This window comes from Ischnura elegans, chromosome 4 (assembly GCF_921293095.1).
Source record: "Ischnura elegans chromosome 4, ioIscEleg1.1, whole genome shotgun sequence".
NCBI classification, from domain to species: domain Eukaryota; kingdom Metazoa; phylum Arthropoda; class Insecta; order Odonata; family Coenagrionidae; genus Ischnura; species Ischnura elegans.
Window position 1 is genome coordinate 120211124 of NC_060249.1, and position 8679 is coordinate 120219802.

The 8679-nt window shown below is 41.1% G+C and overlaps 1 non-coding gene across 1 annotated transcript; it reads left to right on the top strand.

The window, feature by feature from the left end:
• The first annotated feature begins 7838 nt into the window (after positions 1 to 7838).
• Trnav-gac lies at positions 7839 to 7912 on the top strand. Its single transcript has one exon. It is a non-coding gene; the product is annotated as a tRNA-Val (tRNA).
• The last annotated feature ends 767 nt before the right edge of the window (positions 7913 to 8679 follow it).

Genomic DNA, 8679 nt, shown 5'->3' on the forward strand with positions numbered 1-8679 from the left:
GTTCTTGCTCACCTAATGGGCAGTCCAATCGCCAGAAGAACCGTAACATTGCGATGTGTATTCATGATGTATAGATAACTATTTGTATGTGTCTTCGTGGAATAAAGTATATCGGTCCCGAAGGGCCACACTCTGCTAGAGGCCGGGGTCCCAACCCATTAGGCCGGCGCTTATTCTTTCAAAATGATATCATTTAAAAATTCGTAGTCTCAAAATGTGTGAAATGGTGAGAAAAAATATTAAGGTTTCAGGTTCATGCTACGCCGGGTAGCCGTGCCTGAGGTGCCTTAAGACGCCTGCAGGGTCTTAATTAAATGCTATTTTAAATTTATGCTAACAAATACAGGTTAGTTAAAATTCAGTTATTTTTAATGTTGAGTTTTTCGTCCCGGATAGAACGTTTTCTCGAAGTAAACATATCATCTTAAGGCCTGTTTACACGGTACATTAACACGTACCGGTTAATGTCTAAATATATGAATGCGAGAATGAACGCCAAAATGCACCGTGTAACCACCCAACTTGTGCATGCACAGAAAATAAGAAGCTGTTCTAATTTGGTTCATGCATTCATACATGTTCCGTTCCGGTCCACAAAAATCATTCATGCAAACGGACATCAACTCGTACGTGTTAATGTGTCGTGTAAACAGGCCTTTAGAGATCTTTGGAAAAAAAATTCAACCGTTTTGTCGTATCTAGATTCCTTCATGCCGACACGCTGCCTCAAAGGTGCCTGTCGCAAAGGTGCTTCTCTGCCGACAGGCGCGCGCTACGCGTTTCTTGATTCGCGCGACACTTCTTAGTCCCGTGGATCTTCCCTCCTTCTCCTTGCATGCTGGCAGAGTGGATCTAGAGAGAGTGATAATGACAACCCGGGGGCCATATCATTCATTTGTCAATGGAGTCTTATAAAAAGTACACTTCAAGCAAAAGGGGGTGGAAAACTAGGATTTTCACGAGGTAATTCGTCGAAACAACTATATGAGATCTCGTTATTTTTCATGCCTAACAAACAAAGTTGATATTTTATTATTATTACAGTATTCTACCGATTAAGGTAGGTTTCCATGGAGTACTAAAGAAGTGATCTGGGAGCCTCCCTTTCCTTCCAGCGCTACCTTCTCCAATTCACTGTAAGGCCTACTCCCTTTCAATCTATATAAAAATCCTATTCTTTTCCTTCCCCTCCCTCGTTTCCCTAACATTCTACCCTCCAACACCATTTTCAACATCCCCTTCCCGATAAGTACTCGCTCCATCCATACCTTCTGTCTCCTGCGTATCTCATCTAAAAGCTGCCTCTCCTCGCCAACCATATCCAGCACTTCGTCGATCCTTTTCCTCTCCGTCCATTTCACCCTCTCCATTCTTTTGTCATTGGAAAAGCATTTTCGGTATTTTTTTAACTGTAAACAATAAATGCTGGCTGGGCTCTTCTTTCTACGACACACTTATATTATAATCAGTCAAGTATTTCACTGCTCGCTCGGCATGGCCATTAACCTCCCTCAAAGTTTGCATTTTCTCTTCACCTCTGATGATGTCTTCCCTCTTCTTCCAGAACTGTATAGGAACATTGAAAAAGTAAGTATTGATATAGAGGATGGAGAAAAAAAGTCCTGTGATTTTCATGCCAGAGCTTATTGACTGATATTCTCATTGTTTATGCAGTAGATAATTTGGGCTTGCGGTTAGTAACCACCCATGGTCATTTTTACGCTGCATCCTCCGAGGGGGCCGGATTTCGGGAAGTTATACACGTTAGGAGTGACCAGCAAAATGGTTGATTTCAGATGATTTTAGGCGGGGTCAATCCTACGACTTTTTTTCGTTTCTGATCTCGTTCAACACAAACACTTGAATGAGACAGTTGATGGTCGGAAGTGGATTTCTATAGTGTATAGTTTCGAGACCGTCCCTTGCCATTCTTCCCGCCCACCTCTCAAAGATTGTCTTCATTAGGCCATCATACCTCATAATGTGGCCGACTAAGTGGTCCCGTCTTCTTCTTAGGGTTTTGACAATACTTTCAAATATAATTAATTACTATTACTTCTTGTAAGATTGCCCACTGTAGAGACCACATGGTACATGTCAAATAGTGCAGTAAAAATGTGGGATGATTGAGTCATAAAATTGCGAAAGTTGCAATTTCAATTGTAATACATACATTTATAACTTCTGGAACAACAACAGGAGTGTCATGTTTTGCACCCATCATAAATAGGCTGCACCATGTGGGTGGCTGAATCTTAACAAGCAAATTATGGTACTCATAAATTCGAAGTTATCTGTAGATTTAGGTAAATCAGTGAACAGTAAATTAATCGTCGATTACGAACAAGTAACGATGAAAACGAAAGTAACGATTCCTCTTTCACCGTTAGGAGTAAATTATAAGTAAAAGTTACAATTCGCGAGAAGAATTAGTTACAAGTAAAATTAGTAAGAAGGTAATCGTTACGAATAATCTTGTACATGTTTAAGTGGGAATGCAGGGCTCTTTTAAATTGATTATACCCGTTGCTTACTTTCATTACCCTTTCAATTCTAATTCCTTATTTATTTCGTGGCTAACTCGTTTGTGCTGCTGTGTCGAATTTAATCGACTCTAACCACGCTGTTAGATTCGTCGATTTTGATGACTCCCGCCAAATAGAGAGCTGGAGATTAAGCAATTTCACGTCGGCGCTGCTGGTCAATAATTGAATGGCGTACATGCGCATTTAATTAAAAATAAATGCATTAACTGGTATGAGTCGTGGGAAAATTAATTCTTTTGTTGCACGAATTACTTCCCTTACTATTAGGAGTTATGTTCATGCTAAGGGGGTTGATTTTTCGATTACTAATCCTCAAGTATAGGCAAACCTTTCGTCACGTACGCAATGTTCGCTGGCCTCAGGTTTGCAAATTTATTCATCCCTACCTCTCATTTGGAAATTATTCGCTACTGCTGTGATTTGACACTCTTTGGCATGGATACTCATATATTGATTCAAATTTCGTAGCTTGTAACAATCCATAGTCTCCTATGCCCATATATATCTTAAAACGTTGCCTCAAACTTTTTAGAAGCTGCTCCGTCGAAGATTTAAAGACGAAAGACTGGGCCATTGGAATGTTATTTCATACGTCAGATTTTACTTGGAACCTATCATTTAAAAAGGGGGATTACTTTTTACAAATGCTAGCGTAGTATAACCCTTCCCTCTGTCACACATGAAGTGTCAGCCAAACTTTAAGGCAAAATTAAGCCCACTAGCGTAAAATTCACTGGTTGAACACAACGGAAGTTTCTTGCGAGGAAAACCCAAAGGTGATGGAATTGAAGATTGAAGACCATTTTCAGTAAAAAAAACCTAATGATAGTGTAAAGAGAGGAAAATTTGACGAAGCATCTGTGGTCGCTCTCACTGCTTTTAATCTCTCATTTTTGTAACTATGAATACATATTCTTATGTTTTCTCCACATCAATATCTAAAGTGCAAAGAGCAATTTTTAAAGGCGTGGTCCTATTTAAGCATCGTATCTAAAACGTTAAGAAGAGTTAGGTAATGATTATTTGGTTTCACTCTACGTCTGTTTAAAGTTTGGTAGGTGTTAAGTGTATTTTTTAATGAAGCAATTGTGTTTTGGATAATTTTATAAGGTCACGGTTTTTAGATATATGTTTCTGAATCATGTTGCACACTTAGTCATTCAATATTCTGGAGTCCGTAATTTGTAATTTTCACGATCTATATGTTAACAGTTGCGCAATGTTCTCCCTGTATCTATTTTGAGTTCTTTTGACGCCAATTTAATACTTTGACATGTTCGATAAAACAGCCATCAATTCGCTCGGCTTGATTATGGATTTGACTACGGAGGAAATTTTCGACCAAATGTGGCGTTTATGTAGAAGTTTCATTTCTCCAAGTTTTACACGAGCTAAATAATTAATTTCATATCATAAGACCTCACTCAAAATTCTTCGAATAATCCCTGCTTAGATGATAATTCATAGATTTTAGATTGAGGACGAGATTCGTTGTTGCCCAATTCTATCTTCGTGACTCCTGGGATCGCCTTTTACTGCGCGATGTTTTTGGTTTCGTCTTCGGCCACCGCCGCCAGGGTGGCGTCTTTGCTCGGCGACGTAGTGTTCGCCAGTTTCCATGGTTACCGCACGTTCGACACGCCGTTTCAATCTGTCTGAGAGCATGTTTTTACGCCTTAATGTCCGTCTAATTTCCCTCCATTTCGCTATTCAGTGCAGTGATGTTGTGCGCGCCATTTGGAAAAGAGACGAAAGAGATATCTTGTCGTGTGACTTTGAGCAGCCACCCACCCGTCTCACTCTGTTCCTCTTTCATTTAAGACCCGAGAAAGCTGATTGGGTATCCATCTACTTTGGTGCTCTTCACGCTGCCTGTAGTGAGTATCTAACGATTTGATCGTTGGATTATTCTTCCTCATAGAATGTTCCTCCAAGGTCGTTAGAACATTAATAGCTTTGCTAGGTTTCGCTTATAGTAGGGCCCTCTTCGCTTCCATAGCGTTGAGGTGTTTTTCCCCGTCCCGTTCCTTCCGCTCCAATCCTTTCCCAGAGGCGTCGTCGGGCTCCTATCACGGCGGCGCCTCTTTCCTTTTCCCTTCCTCCCCAGCCCCTCCCCGGGTGATCGGGCGTATAAGCCACTGGCTTGGTTCCCGGCCCCGGTGCGTTGTATCCCAAAAGGGTTCGCTCTGAACCCTCATACTCTTTGCCTGTAGTGAGTGGCACTTTTGCATGCGACAACTAATACTACAAAAGAGGGTTCTCAGGCCGGCTTTGAAATGTGTTGCTACCCACGGCGCATTTAAATGGGTTTACAAAAGTCGCCAGTTTCGTCGCTGATGGACAAAGTGACCAGAGTTTCACGATAACGAAGTAAGATATCATCAGGGATATTAACCGAAATTTATGCAAATGATGATGTGGACTATCGGATTCATAACTTTTCAATGGTATTCCTTACAATTACAAACATTGTAATAAAAATATTGGAAAAAAAGTGGATCGCATTACACTCATCACCGCGCCGCGGACGTGTTTGAAAGCCGATGAAAATGCGACCGAAGTGGCAATAGAAATGAGCCGGCTGAGGGATGGATTTAGGCCTTCCCTACGCAGTCCCCTTGCATGCGACTCTGCATGACATAAATCCATTTTGCTCCTCATCAATTCCTTCTCCCTTCGCTTCGCTGCTTAGAGCCATGCAAAACAGTGCTTTCTACATTTTACGTCTGCCAAACAATAATATCTGTAATTTGGGTTCATTGCAGGTTATCTTCCGTCCAAAGGCGGTTTACCCGGGGGAATCGGATTGGTGTGGTGGCTAGAGTGTTGGCTTCCCACCCGGCGGACTCGGGTTCAAATCCCGGCAGTGGCAGAGAATTTTCAGAGACTGCCCGATCCCTGCTTGAGTGTTGTGTGGAGGAAATTTCAAGCGTAACACTCCGTCCGTCGGATGGGACGTTAAGCCGTGGTCCCTTTGGCGCATTTCGTTAAGAACAGGCTAATGCCGACGCCGGGTTTCTCTCCACCCTTCCTTCCATACCCTACCCTCATGGCGTAATTGACCTCAGCTGTCCGTCCCCTATTCCAACTACCATACCAGGTTTATCCGGAAGGAAACTCTCCTGTTACACTGATCACCCCCCTTCTCAAGTTGGATTTCCATCTTCAACGACTTCACGTTATGACTCCCCTATCCACTAACACTTTTCTTCTCATCCCTATTCCCAGCGTCCCTCTGCCACCAACGCCCTCCACACTGACGCGCTTTTCAGCGTTAATTCCTCACTCAGTACTCTCTCCATACACACCCTCTCTCTTCCCCACATTTCCTCCAGAAGATTCCTCTCATCGTGCATCGCTCATCAATTATGTGAGGAGATTTTGGCAATTTTTTGACCCCCTTTTCTCTCAGTGAGATATCGTGAGATTAGGTTCGACCTCCTTCCCTCCCTCTAGTCCCACGTGGGGTTGTTCAAAATACTTATTTTCAGTGTAAATACATTAATCTATCCTTCATGGCGTTGGATTTTTTAAAATGTTAAATTATTTTTGTTTAATATTTGTGAAGACTAGTATTAAAGATTACTCAGATCGTAGTCTTGAATCACAGTTCACGCGTCACAAACAAAATTACGTCATACTTGCGAGGACCCCCGTTTTTTTAAACGTTAGCAGTCACATGTGGAGTCACTCAATCTTTAATGCTCACAAAGATATTTTTGTCTCTCGCTACTTTAGCACTTTCTCTCTCACCATTCCTCCTCACTCCATTCTCCTCCACGCTAAAATCTCGAATTTCTCCTGGATCTACTCGTCCTCCTTCCTAAGTTCCCACGTTTTCCCTCTCTTTAAGCATTACGCTTCAGATTTAATTGAAACTTGAAACTTGCGCGTGGTGGAAGGGCTCCATATTATCAATAACAGACACTTTTTTACTTCCTGTATTTCCCGACTTTCATATTTTCTGTACTCGATAATGGTGTATCATCCGAAACCCGTCGAAACTTTTTAAAATATAGTGTGTCTCAAATGACCCGATTTTAATAAAGATTATTTATTAGGAAGAAGGGCTTAACATTAACATATTGTATACTACATTACTCACAAAAGACAAAAGTTTATATAAACCCATCATAAATGTTCAATATGTCCTCCATTGGCTGCGCGGACGACATGTAGCCGATAGCTGAATTCCTCCCATACTGAGTGTAAAGTGTCTTCTGTCACTGAAGCTACAGCAGCTGATATTCATGTTTTTTTTTCATCAATGTCACGAGGTAAGGGAGGAACGTAAACACGCTGTTTAACATTTCCCAAAAGGAAAAAATCGCATGGTGTTATGTCAGGGGACCTAGGAGGCCAAGAGTGTAAAGCCTGTTCTCGCGGTCCTGTACGTCATCTTCAGCGAGACTGCCTGCACCTTAATGTTAGACCTAATTGTTAGACCAATGGTCTAAGGGCTGCACGCTCCACATCAGCGCTCGTAGTGACATTCCGCGGATTTTTCTAAAACTCTAAACAATGCCGATCACATCTGGCGCTGTTTCGCTTGCCTAGTGGCATTTGTTTCAATATTATTACAAGTTAAAATCGGGTCATTCTTTTTGGGACAGACTGTATTATGGAAGTAACAAAGTGTCCGTTATTGATAATTACACTTCATAACAGAGGTTCGTTATGAAAATTATCGGGAATTTTAGTTTTTTGAAATTTTTTATTTATTTATTTGTCTACATTAATGTTGTCGCCTTCAAAATTGTCCCCAATAGATATAATGCTCCTGTGCCAGCTCTTCTTCCAATCCTTGAAACACTTCTCAAACTCTATCTTTGGGATAGCCTTTAGCCCTCTGTCGGTGATTTAATTTAGTGCCGTCTCTGTTTGTTTAATGACGGCTCTTAAAGTTTCTCTTTGTTTTTGTAAATAGGAAAAAGTCAAAGCCATGTCTGGCGAATATGGAGGCTGGAGCATCGTAACAGTACAGAGTTAAATAACCCAAAGGATGAAGTTCGCCATGAAAAAATATTTGACTAAGCCGGGATTCGAACCCGGATCTCCCGAACTTCATCCGTTGGTGTATTTAACTTTGCACCCGTGCGCGTGACTGCGTACAAAGTCACTTGTTCCTGCAGTGCTTTGAAATTCGTCGTCGCAGACAAGCGGCAAAATAAGGGTTTTTCACCCCGACAGTGGCTTAGTAAGCACGACCCTCGCCACATGTGCCACAGTGTGGACTTGTGACGTCAACATCTTGTTCGGTAAAACCCATCCCAAAGTTCGCTCTGAGAAAACGGCTTGGTGGTGTAACTGGTTAGCACGCCTGACCGACAATCGGGAGAATCCGGGTTCGAATCCCGGCTAAGTCAAATATTTTTTCAATGATAACTTCATGCTTTGGTGTATTTAACTTTGCACCCGTGCGCATGACTTCGTACAAAGTCACTTGTTCCTGCAGTGCTTTGAAAATCGTTACATAATTTTGAATGGGCCAAGAATTCACGATGCAATGGAGTGTGAGCCGAAAATCTCCGACCTCATAAAAAAGGCTAACATTAGCGGCTGCCACAGATAAAAAATATACAATAAATTCAGGTGAAAATTTCATCATCACTACGGGCCATGCATGCCAACATAATATATAAATGGTAATCGGACTCTCCAAATTCGGAAGAAATTTAAAAATTCAGTACCCGATATATTTTTAACACACCTACACTCTTCCCAAGCTATCTTTTCATAAGTTCTTTCTCGTTGAAAAATTCCTCCTTCCCTAACGTAATATTCCTCATGAAATCAGTTTCAAGATAAATTTCATAGTCCGTGTACTGTCGTTTCAACGATTTTAAGCAAAACTTTTATTCTTCAGTATTCATTTTCCAATATTACTCGTCCAATCATTCTCTGCCTTGAAAATTTTGCATGTGTAAGAAATAAATGGTTTGAGCTTTTAGAGGAGCAATTGTTATCAGTTTCCTGGAACTAAATTATGCTAAAAAATTTGAGTCGTCTAGATTTGTCGCTGAAATTACCCAATGGTATGTTTCATTTTAATCTAGAATATTCTTTTGGAGAAAGCTACATTTACAAGCCATTAAATATGCTCCAATTTCCATTCTAGTGATATAAACAAAAA